Genomic DNA, 13,252 nt, shown 5'->3' with positions numbered 1-13,252 from the left:
ACAAGGCAGTGTGTGATGTGGCGTTGTGACGGGGGGGTTTGCTCACGCGGCCTCGTTGTGTTGATGCGCAGGAAGACGAGATGCGGGCAGACGCGTACAGAGAGACGAGCCCGGTCTGCAGCAGGATGTGTGGCGCGCCGAGTGCAGAGCAGCGCGCGCCGGCTGGGCTGGGTTCGGCTGGGCCCGCCCGGCGGCGGGCCGCGCTGTTGTCGCGGACGTGAGCGCCCCCCTGGCGGGTGGTCGGAGGCGGCGCGGTGGACGTGTGGCTGGTTGGCAGTGCACATTGCGAGTGGCTGGCTGGCTGGCTGGCGGGCGGTCGGCGGCGAGAAGAGAGAGGAGGTATGTGTTGCGGGCGCCTTTGCTGCGCTGCGTCGTTGCGTGCCTGGGCGTGCGCCTGTCGACTGTGTGTGACTGTGTTGGGCGTTGTGCCACGTACGTGTGCTCGGCCGAAGGCAGGCGTCGGAAAGAAGAGGGCGAAGGGCAGGAAAGTGGGTCGGTGTGCGTGCGTAGCCCGTGATGTGATGATGTCACGTCACGTCACGTCACGTCATGTTTTTGCGAAGCGGCCGCCGAGAGGTGTGTGGTAGCGAGCGGGAATGTGCGTTTGGTGGTTGCGGCGTGAGGTGAGGGTGGGAGAATATTGGGGCGGGCCGGCGGGCCGGCCCGTTGTTGGTGGTTCCTCCTGTGGTTGTTTGTGCAGCTTTGATGGCAACGTGGAAGGACGCCGGTTTCGTGCCTTGCGTGTGGTTGTCGACGGTGACTGGTTGGGGTGTGCGCCGATGCACGTGCCATGTCGTTATTATGTTTGGGTCGTGAGTGTTGTTTTTGGCCGTGTTGTTGTGTACGGGAAGGGGGGGGGGGAGAGGAGGAGGCGGGTGGATAGTGCGTGCAGTAGTGTCGTTGCGACGGGCGCGTCGGGTGGAGCTGTGCGTAGTGGCGGAAAGGTGTAGGTTGCGGGAAGGGAGCCCGTCGTGTGTCGTGTCGGTGTCGTTGACGGGGTCGCGTGCGTGCGTTGTGAATCGAGTGTGGCGGGAAAGGAGCAGTGTGCCGCTGGGGCGTCGTGGCCGTTAGCAGTGGCTGTGCTTGTCCGTTTGTTACCTGTTGGACGCTTGGTGCGAGTTGTTTGCTGTTGTCGTTGTCGTTGTCGTTGTCGTTGTCGTTGTCGTTGTCGTTGTCGTTGTCGTTGTCGCCCCCGTCTCGCGGGTTGTTTTTGTTTGTCGGCTGTGCTGTGTCGGCGAGCTGTTTTGCCGTGCGTGAATGTGTTGGTGCAAAAGTGGCGGCGTTATGGCTGCGACCGCGACGAGGCGCGGGCGCGCCATTGATGATGTTCAAACACAGAGCGGCTGTGTGCAATGGGAGGCCTGCGTACGGGTAGCGGTGTTGTCGTACGTGCATCCGGCCCGGTGCGGAAAGCGCCGTTGCAGTTTGCCCCTTAGTTGCCAGCCATGTCGCGTGAGCGGCGGGTTGCCTCTGGTCGACGTGGTGCTCGGGTTTGTGGTTTTTTGTTTTTTTTGTTTTTTGTGCCGTTTGGCCGGTGGGTGGTGTTTTTAATTTTGTGTTGTGTTGTGTGTGTGTGGGGCCGGCCGGCCGGCCGGTATATCTGCCTCCTGCTCGGTCTTGCGGCGGTTTGGTCGACGTCGTCTGTAGTTTTTGCGGCTTGCCGACGACCGACCGACACACCTTTGAAACCTACGTGTGGCGCCCGAAGGTGAACGTAACCTGACCGCGGACCTCTCGGCGCCTTAACCTAACCTAACCTCTAACCTAAGATGTCCGGCCGTAAGGTAGGTGCGGCCACCTGACGCCTCACGTCCGAACGCTTAACCTAACTTTGACGCCTAACCTAACTGTAACCCTTAACCTAACCCACGTCCACCTAACCTAACCTCACCTTAGGGTGGTGTACACCGCGAATGCCTTAGGGCATGTTATAGTCTTAGGTGGAGTCCACTATACGCAACAAGCGGCTACACGGGTAGCAGGGGTTGTGTGGCGTGGGCTGGGCGGTTCTGTTTAGGTTGGATGGCCCTTGGGCAAGTACGGAAAGGGCAACAGCCTCAACGGGCGCGGGGCAAGGTCAGGACATGCGGGGACCAAGCGGCAATCGGTATTGTAATTGTCAACTGTCGAAGTACCGGAACGTCAAGCGCTGATAGAAAGCACCGAAGCTGCAATCGTTATAGGTACAGACGGTGCTTTAGAAAGGATAGCGTGCATGCAACCGGTGGTGGAGTGGTTCGTCGCTGTTAGTAGTAGTAGTTTATCCTGTGTAGTGAAGTAGAAGTGGTGGACGGTTCCTGTGAACTATTGTGGGTGGAGGGTACACTCAACAGCCGAGCTAGGTTAATAATTGGCTCCTTTTACCGACCTCGCGACGCAGCAGCATTAGTGGCCGAACACGTGAGAGAAAATGTGGACATACATTTTCCTTTCCCCAGCGTGTTACAGTCTTAGGTGGAGATTTCAATGTGCCAGATGTTCAGGACGGGTGGTAGGGACAGAGCATCGAGTGACATTATACTGAGTGCACTATCCGAACGAAAATTACCGCGAGCAATTAAACAGAGAGAGAACCGACTCGTGGAGATAACATCGTGGACCTACCGATGACAAACAGACCCCGAACTTGTCGACTCTGTATGTGCAGAACAGGGACCCAGTGATCAAGAGGCCGTTGCAGCATCGCTGAATATGGACGTTAATAGGAATATACAAAAAAAAAAAAAGGGAGGAAGGTTTATCTGTTTAGCAAGAGTAATAGAAGGCAGATTTGAGACTACCAGACAGATGAAAACGCAAATGTCTGCTCCGACACCGACAATGTTGAGTGTGTATGGAGAAAGTGCAAGGCAATCGTAAAATGCGTCTTAGACAGGTACGTGCCGAGTAAAACTGTGAGGGATGGGAAAAACCCACCGCGGTACAACAACCAAAGTTTAGGAAACTATAGCGAAAGCAAAGAGAGCCTCACTCAAAGTTGAAACGCAGCCAAAACCTCTCAGACAAACAGACGCTAAACGATGTCCAAAGTTAGCGTAAGGAGGGCTATGCGTGAAGCGTCCGGTGAATGCGAAAGTAAAATTCCATGTACCGACGTGACAGGAAATCAAATCAAATCAAATCCTGGGACGTTGTGGTCGTACGTTGAATCAGTAGTAAGCGGCTCGAAACGGCATATCCAGACACTCCGGGATGATGATGGCATTGAAACAGAGGATGACACGCGTAAAAAGCTGTGAAATACTAAACACCTGTTTCCAAAGCTGTTTCACGGAGGACGACCGCACTGCAGTTCCTTCTCGCACAAACGAAAAAGTGGCTGACATCGAAATAAGTGTCCAAGGAGGAATAGAAAAGCAACTGGAATCACTCAACAGAGGAAAGTCCACTGGACCTGACGGGATACCAATTCGATTCTACACAGAGTACGCGACAGAACCTCCTAACAGCCGTGTACCGCAAGTCTCTAGAGGAACGGAGGGTTCCAAATGATTGGAAAAGAGCACAGGTAGTCCCGGGCTTGAAGAAGGGTCGTCGAGCAGATGCGCAAAACTATAGGCCCTATATCTGTGACGTCGGTCGGTTGTAGAATTTGAGAACATGTTTTATGCTCGAGTAGTAGCATGTCGTTTTTTGGAAACCCAGTGTCTACTATGTAGGAATCAACACGGATTCCGGAAACAGCGATCGTGTGAGACCCAACGCGCTTTATTTGTTCATGGGACCCAGAAAATATTAGATACAGGCTCCCAGGTAGATGCCATTTTGGTTGACATCCGGAAGGAGGGCGTTCGATACAGTTCCGCACTGTCGCCTGATAAACAATGTAAGAGAGTCTGCAGAATGTCGGACCAACTGTGTGGCTGGACTGAAGAGATTGTAGCAAACAGAACACAGCATGTTGTTATCAATGGAGAGACGTCTACAGACGTTAAAGTAACCTCTGGCGTGCCACAGGGGAGTGTTATGGGACCCATTGCTCTTCACACACCTAGTAGATAGTGTCGGACGTTGCATGCGTCTTTTCGCGGATGATGCTGTAGTATACAGAGAAGTTGCAGCGAAAAATGCAGGACGATCTGCAGCGGATAGGCACGTGGTGCAGGGAGTGGCAACTGTCCCTTAACATAGACAAATGTAATGTATTGCGAATAATATAAGAAAGAAGGACCCTTTATTGTATGATTGATTATATGATGATAGCGGGACAAACACTGGTAGCAGTTACGTCTGTAAAATATCTGGGAGTATGCGTGCGGAGTGATTGGGAGTGGGATGATCATCATATAAAAAAAAAAAAAAAAAAAAAAAAAAAAACAAAAAAAGTAATTGGTGGTAAGGCGGGTACCAGGTTGCGATTTATTGGGAGAATGCGTAGCAAATGTAGTCCATCAACAAAGGAGGAGGTGGCTTACAAAACACCCGTTCGTTCGACCCATACGTGAGTGTTGCCCATCAGTGTGGGATCCGTACCAGGTCGCGTTGACGGAGGCGACCGGAGACGATCCAACGTTTCGTCGCAGGGTCATTTGGTAACCGTGATAGCGTTACGGAGATGTTTAACAAACCCAAGCGGCAGACCCTGCAATAGAGGCGCTCTGCATCGCGGTGTAGCTTGCTCGCCAGGTTTCGCGATATTGCGTTTCTGGATGGGGTATCGAATATATTGCTTCCCCCCTACGTGTATACCTCCCGAGGAGATCACGAATGGATGTGGTTAGAGAGATTCGAGCGCGCACGGAGGCGGTGTTTTTTTTTTGCAGACTGTCAGTTCGTCCCGCGAAACCATACGCGACTGGAACAGCGAAGGGAGGTAAATGACAGTGGCACGTGAAGTGCCCTCCGCCACACACCGTTGGGTGGCTTGCGGAGTCTAAATGTTAGAGGTCGGCTGTCGGTGTGTGCTTTTGAAGGCAGATTCGGTGCGTCTGTAGTTGCGGATGGCGGTTAGCCACCGTCGCTTAAAGCGGCGAGGGGCGGCGGCGCCTCGGTTGGCCGGTGGCCATGTTGCGCAGGCGGCGCTCGTTTTTGTTTTGCGGCGGGCAATTTTGTGAGAAACGGGCGCGAATGTTGGCGGGCGAGGTGGCCCGACGGCCGCGGGCCGATCGGGAAACGGTGGGAGGGCGATGGGGCGGCGGAGGTGCGTTTGCACGGCCGTCATCGCCGCACGCCTCCGCTTGTGTGGCTGTGGCGGCGGCCGCGCTGGCCGGGCTGGCGCGGCGACGGTGCGCCAGTTTTGCCGAAGGTTTGGCCATTGTGGCGGGTCGTCGGCTGGGGCTGTGGGGGCGGCATTTGGGCGGGGGCGGCGATTCTCGGCGGGCCGAGCCAGGCTGTAGCGCGCGGTAGCTGCAGTTTGGCCGTGGTTTGCGGCGCTGCCGTGGCGACTGGTTGGCGACTGTGGTGTGGCCGTGTGTAGCCCCATCCTCGGTGGTTTGAATGGCGCGGGTGGTTGCGGCGCAGGTTTGGGGCTGGTCCGCACAGGCTGTCGGACGTTGGGCGGTAGCAAGCGCGGGAGGCGCGGCGCGGCGGCGCGCAGAGTGGCGGCCGCTCTCTCGGCCGTCCGCGCCCGCCCGCGACACTGGCTGGGCCTGGCGGCGCGGCGGCTATTCTCTGCCGTGCTCTCGCCGCTCTCTCGCTGTTCTGTTGTTGTGTGTACGCGCGTCGTCCGTCGAAATAATGGCAGATCAGGCGGCTACGAACGAGACTGCTGCGGCACCCGCCGCCACCGGCACGACGAAGAAGGCCAAGTCTGCGGCGTCTGCGAAGAAGCCGCGCGCCAAGCCTGCGCACCCGCGCACCTCTGAGATGGTGACGGCCGCCATCAAGAGTCTGAAGGAGCGCGGCGGCTCGTCGCTGCAGGCGATCAAGAAGTACATTGCCGCGCACTACAAGCTGGACGCGGAGAAGCTGGCGCCCTTTATCAAGAAGTACCTCAAGTCGGCCGTCGTGGCTGGCGAGCTGGTGCAGACGAAGGGGAAGGGCGCGTCCGGCTCTTTCAAGCTTGCCGGCGCCGGCGGCGGGGCGGCCGAGGGCGGCAAGGCTCGTGCCGGCGGTGCGAAGAAGAAGCGCGCCGCTCCGGCCAGCAAGGAGAAGAAGGGCGGCCGCGCGGCCGGCGCAAAGAAGGCTGGTGGCGTGAAGGCGGCGACCGGTCGGAAGGCGGGCGCCGCCAAGAAGGCGTCTGCGGCGTCGGCGGCTCCCGCGGGTGCGAAGAAGGCGGCTGCGGCCAAGCCGGCCAAGGCCAAGTCGCCGTCGAAGGCGAAGAAGGCCGCCAAGGTTCCGACGAAGAAGCCGAAGGCGCCGCGCCCGAAGAAGGCGACGACGCCGTCTAAGGCGAAGGCGTCGCCCAAGAAGAAGAAGTAAAGTAGTAAAGTTAAAGAAAGGCAAGGGAGAGGGGTTGGCGCTTGACGCCGTCGTCCCCCACCGCCCTCCCCCGCGTCGTCTTAGTGGCGCGCGATGGCACGGCTGCGGCTGTCGCGCGGCCCAAAACGGCCCTTCTCAGGGCCATCAAAGGACGTCGGGAAGGCGTTGATTGTCGTGCATGCGCCGGTGTGGTTGGTTGTGTGTGACCCTTTGTGGGTACTGTTTGCGTGCCGTGGTGGTTGGATTGTGGTGCCGGTGGCGGTAGGCGGCGGCGCGCGGTAGCGGAGCGGTTGTGGCGGTTTGTTGGTCTCTGTTGTTTTTTGTTTTGTTGTTGTTGTTGTTTTTTTTGCGGCGGCCGACGTTTGGTTGCTCATGTATGTTTCTGGAGACTCTTGTTTGTTTGTTTGTTTGTTTGTGTGTTTGCTTGCTTTGCGGATGTCGTGTCTTTTGTGTGTGTGTGTTGTCTCTTCTCTCTCTCTTTGAAAGCGGCGGGGGGGGACGTGAGACGTGGAAGTGGCCGGCGGGAATTGGGAAGGCGCGGTGGCGTTGACGTTGTAGTGTAGTGTAGTGTAGTGTAGTGTAGTGTAGCGTAGCGTGCGCGCGCCTCGGAGACGGCGGCGGCCAGCCACCCGCGGTGTGTTGGTGACGTCGTCCGGCTGTTGTGTGTGTGTGTGTGTGTATTGTGAGGGATGGGATGACGTCGATTGTTGGCGAGAGCGGCTGTGGACGGGAGGGGAATTGGTGGTTGTTTGTTTTGCGGGGCGGCAAGACCGACAAAAGTTTTGCTCGCGACGGAGAGATGTTAGTGGCCCTGAAAAGGGCCGTTTTTGTTGGGCGGGCGCGCGTGCGCGGCGCGGTTTCTAGGCGCGCTCGCCGCGGATGCGGCGCGCGAGCTGGATGTCCTTGGGCATGATGGTGACGCGCTTGGCGTGGAATGCGCACAGGTTGGTGTCTTCGAAGAGGCCGACGAGGTAGGCCTCGCTGGCCTCCTGCAGGGCCATGACTGCGGAGCTCTGGAAGCGCAGGTCGGTCTTGAAGTCCTGGGCGATCTCGCGCACTAGGCGCTGGAACGGCAGCTTGCGGATGAGCAGCTCTGTGCTCTTCTGGTAGCGCCTGATTTCCCGCAGGGCGACGGTGCCCGGCCTGTAGCGGTGGGGCTTCTTGACGCCGCCGGTGGCGGGCGCGCTCTTCCTCGCCGCCTTGGTGGCGAGCTGTTTGCGCGGCGCCTTTCCGCCGGTGGACTTGCGGGCCGTTTGCTTTGTGCGGGCCATAGCGGAAGAGCGGCGTGGAGGTGCGTGCGGTACACGAAGCGTCCGGTGCTGCCTTGACAACGGGCCCGCGCGGCCCCGCGCCGCGCTTATATGCCCTCGGTGCGCGTGGTGGGGGGAGGGCGGGCCAGAGTCTATATAGGGGGGCGGCGGCAGAGAGCTCGCACCGTAGCCGACTCGCTAGCGCCGGGTGAGGAGCTGGCGCTTGTGTTTTTTCGCTTGCTTGCTTGAGGAGGAGGAAGGAAGAAGAATGACAGGCCGCGGCAAGGGAGGAAAGGGGCTGGGCAAGGGTGGCGCCAAGCGGCACCGCAAGGTGTTGCGCGACAACATCCAGGGCATCACGAAGCCCGCCATCCGCCGCCTGGCTCGCAGGGGCGGCGTGAAGCGCATCTCTGGTCTGATCTACGAGGAGACCCGCGGAGTGCTGAAGGTGTTCCTGGAGAACGTGATCCGCGACGCGGTGACGTACACTGAGCACGCCAAGCGCAAGACTGTGACGGCCATGGACGTGGTGTACGCCCTGAAGAGGCAGGGGCGCACCCTGTACGGTTTCGGCGGTTAGGCAGGCAGGCAGCCAGCCAGCCGGTGTGCTGTGCTGCGTTGTGGCCTTCCCGCGGCCGTGCCGTGCCCGTGCTTGGTGGGAGAGACGAAAACGGCCCTTTTCAGGGCCACCACACTGTTCGGAGATTGAAAAGTGCGAAAGAGTCTGTGTTGCCTGTGCGTGTTGTTGTTGTTGTTGTGCTGCGCGTGCGTTAGTTTTTGAGTTTGACGCGATGGGCGCGGCTGAGTCCAGTGTGTGCGTGGTTTGTTGTTTGTTTGTTTGTGGCGTGGGCATAGGCGGGCGGGCCGGCCGGATCGATCGATCGGATCAGCTGTTTGGTTTTGTCCTGTGCCTGTGCGTTTGGAGCGCGCGGCGGCCGGCGTGTCGTCGTCGGACCGTTTACGCGCTGTGTGTGCCACGCGCGCCCCTTTAATTGAAACATTAGAATGCTAACAATGATCATCACATTATCGGTGTATTGATGTCGTTGTCGTTTGGAACGCGACTCTGTGCGTGCGCGGAGGGGTGCAGAAACAGGAAAAAGACAAAAAGAGAGAAACGACAAAATGTGTGCGCGTTCGGCCACACGGGCTGTGGACAAGATGGCGGACGTGCGCCGGCGCTGGCTGTGCAATGTATGTATGTGGACGTGTTGTGTAAAGTGCGGCGAGCACGGACGACGGAAACTTTGCTTTGGACGTAGGTTTGTGTGGTGGCCCTGAAAAGGGCCGATTGTTGTGAGCCGAGCCGGCAAGGCAAAGGCAGGCGCGTTTGCGTGCAGGGAGCACGCAAGCGCAGCTCCGCGCTCTCTGTTTAGGCCTTCTTCTCGGTCTTCTTTGGCAGCAGGACGGCCTGGATGTTGGGCAGGACACCACCCTGTGCGATGGTGACGCCCGACAAGAGCTTGTTGAGCTCCTCGTCGTTGCGGATGGCGAGCTGCAGGTGGCGCGGGATGATGCGCGTCTTCTTGTTGTCGCGGGCCGCGTTTCCGGCCAGCTCGAGCACCTCAGCCGCGAGGTACTCCATGACGGCGGCGAGGTAGACGGGCGCCCCGGCGCCGACGCGCTCGGCGTAGTTTCCCTTGCGCAGGAGGCGGTGGATTCTGCCGACCGGGAACTGGAGCCCAGCCCTGCTTGAGCGGGACTTTGACTTGCCCTTGACTTTGCCTCCCTTTCCGCGTCCGGACATGGCGTTTGGCTAGTTGAAACACGTAACGTAACGGTGCGAGCCGCAGCGAGTCGAGCAGCGGAGTGCGTGGCGGCGGGAACTCGAACTCGAACTCGCTAAATCGCAGACATCCTCTGTCTGGAGTAGGGGGAGGCTAAGCAGCAGTGCTGCTATTCCTCCGTTGACAGCTCTGGTGGTGTGTGAGTGGCCTCTCGTTAGAATTGGCCTCTGGCTACTTCGCTAGTGTAGACTAGCGAAGTAGTTTATTGCTGGTAGGTCTTCTGGGGCAGGCTGCCGCCTGCCGGTGCGCCACTCTTCATTCACCCACTTCACTGTGACCTCAGTGATGTGGTCCCAGTCCGAGGGGGTGAAGATGGGGCGGCTGTTCAGCAGTTTCAGCTCCTTCCGTGTTACGGCTTCGCACAACAAGCCACGCCTGTGGTGATGGTCGCACGGTACGTGCGGAAGAGGTGGCTTCGCGTGCGCCGGCGTGAAGGGGTACGGGTTGTCCCCGTGAGGGTACGTCCCGTCCTTCAGCGACGCCACGATCTTCTTCAGGAAGGGCTGCACGCTCCGCTCGTCAGGGAGCGGGAGGGGCAGTCCTTCGTCGGTTGCCGCTTCTTCTTCATCGTGCGAAGAAGTGGGCGGCAAGTCGTCATCAGTTTGTTCTTCTTCTGCATCCGTCTCCAGGCCAGAAGACGGTGCAGGCGTCCCAACGTCCACTTCCATGCGAGTCGCCGCCTGCATTGCTGCAGGAGGCGAGTCGGTGGACGTCGGGGTGGACGTCTGGGTGGCGGCATCCACCCGCGATGGCTGCTTCACAGGGGCGGGGGGAGCTGGCACAGGCGGCGCCTTTTTGAGAAGCCGCAGCTCCTCCCGCAGCTGTTGAAGCTGTCGGTGGACAGCCACCAGTTCGTCCTTAGTTGCGGCCCTTTCGGCCGCGATGGCAGCTTGTAAGTCGGCCAGCGCTTGGTCGGTTGCCGCTTCGGGGTGGCGGCGGGACTAGGGTGGGGGTCCCTTTATGGGCTCGGGTGCGGCGGCCGGTTGCGCGCGCGCCCCATTGGTCGGCGGCCGCAACAGGGCGAGCTGGTAAAGGTGCGGTGTTGCGGTAGCGGCGGGTGCCAGGCCAGTGCCGGCCAGGCCAGGATTCCGAGGTGGGACTGCGAAGCGGACGGACGTGCGTTTACCTGTGCTCCGCGCCGCTATTGTGCTCTCAGCTCTGGAATTTCCCACCGCGCGCTCTCGCAGCCTTTGTCTGGAGCTCGCCTCCCTGCTTGGGTCTCGTGTGCTTGGTCGCCGCCTTGCGTGCTCGCTCTATAGCGGCGTGTTTTGCCGTATCGTCGGGGTTAGCGGGCCGCGCTGTGTTCTGGTTTTCCGGACGTGGTCGAGTGTGCGTTGTCTGTAAAAGCAAATTGTCGTTTCTAGAAAAGCAAAAGTCGTGTTGCACACTCAGGACCTGGGACGGAATTCTAGACCACTTGAGCGCTCGTTCTGACATGGGGTAGTTCGAGAAGAGAGAAGAACATCGCGCCTCAAGTAGGCGACTATACATTGGCGATATTGTTCGAGAATTTCTGTGCCATAGGTGTTAGGGAAGCTGCAGTCCAGGGACCCGCCGAGCCACATAGTCTAACAGACTGACTGTGAGGCCCTTGGTGGTATCCCGCGCCTGCTAGGTGTAGGGAAAGTTCACTGGCACGGAAATTGTCGAAATATAGGACAAATTCTGTAAACCGCTTCACTTCGCGGTTGCCCCACGATGGGGCACCCACAGGATCGAAATCCAAGCGACGACTCACACAGTGTGGACCCGACAACTATCACGACTTCATCGCCATCTCATTCTTCATCCATGGACCATCCACCCCCATCACCATCTTCAGTCGCTAGTTCGGACTCTGACAATCTAGTCATTGCCACCGACAGTGACACCAGCTCTGTTTCCTCAACGGGCGAGGTGCGTCTGCGGCGAAGCGGGAGGCTGCTTCAAAAACATGAAAAATCTGGGCAGCCCCTGCAACCCACTATTGCGGAGGAAAACTCCAAACATGTCGATACAGCAGAACAGGTAAATCCTGTACTGCCACAACAGTGCAAGGGCGCGGAAATGGAAATCACGAAACCCGACCGCCCCCAAAAACAAAAACAAATAATAGATATCAGTGCGAACGCCGCACCAACGCCAAATGCCACCCAGATGACGCCAGAGGGTGTTAACAGGGGACAAGAGAAAGTAAGTCAAGCAACTCCCCAAACGCAGGGAGGACCCGCACATAACAGAAATCAAAAACCAAACAGAGGACGAAGGGTTCCCCCTATCACTGTCTTCGAAACTAGAGGGTACACGACCTTGATAGGGCAAATCCAGGGGAAACTAACGGGTGCCCTCAGTACCACGTACAAGGGCGATAGCATCGTCTATCAGGCTACAAACCCGGAGGATTTCCAGTACCTCAAACAGGAATTCAGGAAACGAAATCTGGAATTCTTTACTTACAACGACGACCCTAAGAGTACACTGAAGGTCGTCGTTAAAAGACTGACGCCCTACTGGACTCCAGAGGACGTCAAGAATGCACTTATCGAGAAGGGCTTTCCGGTACAGGACGTCTTCCAAATGTCTAAGCCGCAGACTGAAACCGATGGCTCTGGAAACATAGTTTCAGCGCCAAGAAGAAAAACGCCCAATTTCCAGGTCAATCTACTAAACACGGCGGAGGCAAGAAAAATATTTAAAGTAGAAAGACTATTACACATGAAAGTGACCGTAGAGTTGTATCAAAAGCCAAGCGGGCCCACACAATGTTATCTATGTCAGAGATTTCGACATGGGGCAACCCAATGTGAACTCGCCCCCAGGTGCGTTAAATGTGCAGGACCGCATCTTTCTGGCGCCTGCACAAAGAAAAGAGAAGAGCCGGCCATATGTGCCAACTGTAGGGGCAACCATCCAGCCTCCTTCAGGGGCTGCCCAGTAAGATTGAAGATCGTCCAGGCGTGGGATCGCCAGCGAGCATCAGCTCCCGGAAGGCAGGAACCACTTCCTAGGGCACCACCAAGAAACTCCAACCCCCCTCCAGCACCACCCACGGAAGAAGTAAACCCCCCACCATCCCCAACACCTGCTAGAGCAGAAACAAGAAGCCCTCCCAACCCTGCCCAACCCCAACAGAGTACACAAATAACCACTCCGCAACATCAACCACTCCAGGAAGAAAGCCCTACCAGCAACAGAACCTTAGCCGAGGTTGTGAAAACTGGGCGCACTCCTCCCCCCCCAAGTACCCCTAAATCAAAGAATCAACGAGCGCCCCTCAAGGCAACTCTGCCTATAAAAAGAACTCCACCTCCACAGGTCGTCTCTCCACCACAAACCGCACCCCTCCCCACACCAACCCAACCTGAAACAGAGAGGGCAGCGGAAACACCACTGCCCTCATCATCAAAGGCCACAAATGTACAAACACCAAGGGTCATTCCGGCCCAGGTCATACCCGCCGAGCCAGGCCAAGCCACAGCTGCACCAGCTGATACTAACAACACAACCAACATCGTCAGTGGCCAGACCACTGCACAGGAAAGTTCTGTACAGGTCGAACAGGAACAGCCACTTCAGTTCCTTTCAAAGATCTGGTCACTCATTAAATCCCTCATTTCACCTGCTATCCTTGAAGGCATAACCCAGCTATGTACCAAAATAGCAACAGCCCCAGACATAATCACCACAATCACAATACTTGCCACCAACATCTTACCACTGCTCTCCAATGGCAAATGAAGTTGAGAAGCAGCACATCACCATCGCCATCTGGAACGCAGATGGCATCTACCATGACAGGCTTGAACTAGAGATGTTCTTGGATGATCATGGAATGGATGTAGCTCTCCTCAGTGAGACACATCTAACCCCAGATGA

Source organism: Schistocerca nitens, unplaced genomic scaffold (genome assembly GCF_023898315.1).
Source record: "Schistocerca nitens isolate TAMUIC-IGC-003100 unplaced genomic scaffold, iqSchNite1.1 HiC_scaffold_509, whole genome shotgun sequence".
Taxonomy (NCBI): Eukaryota; Metazoa; Arthropoda; class Insecta; order Orthoptera; family Acrididae; genus Schistocerca; species Schistocerca nitens.
The sequence above is the reverse complement of the archived record's forward strand: the minus strand, read 5'-3'. Positions refer to the sequence as shown.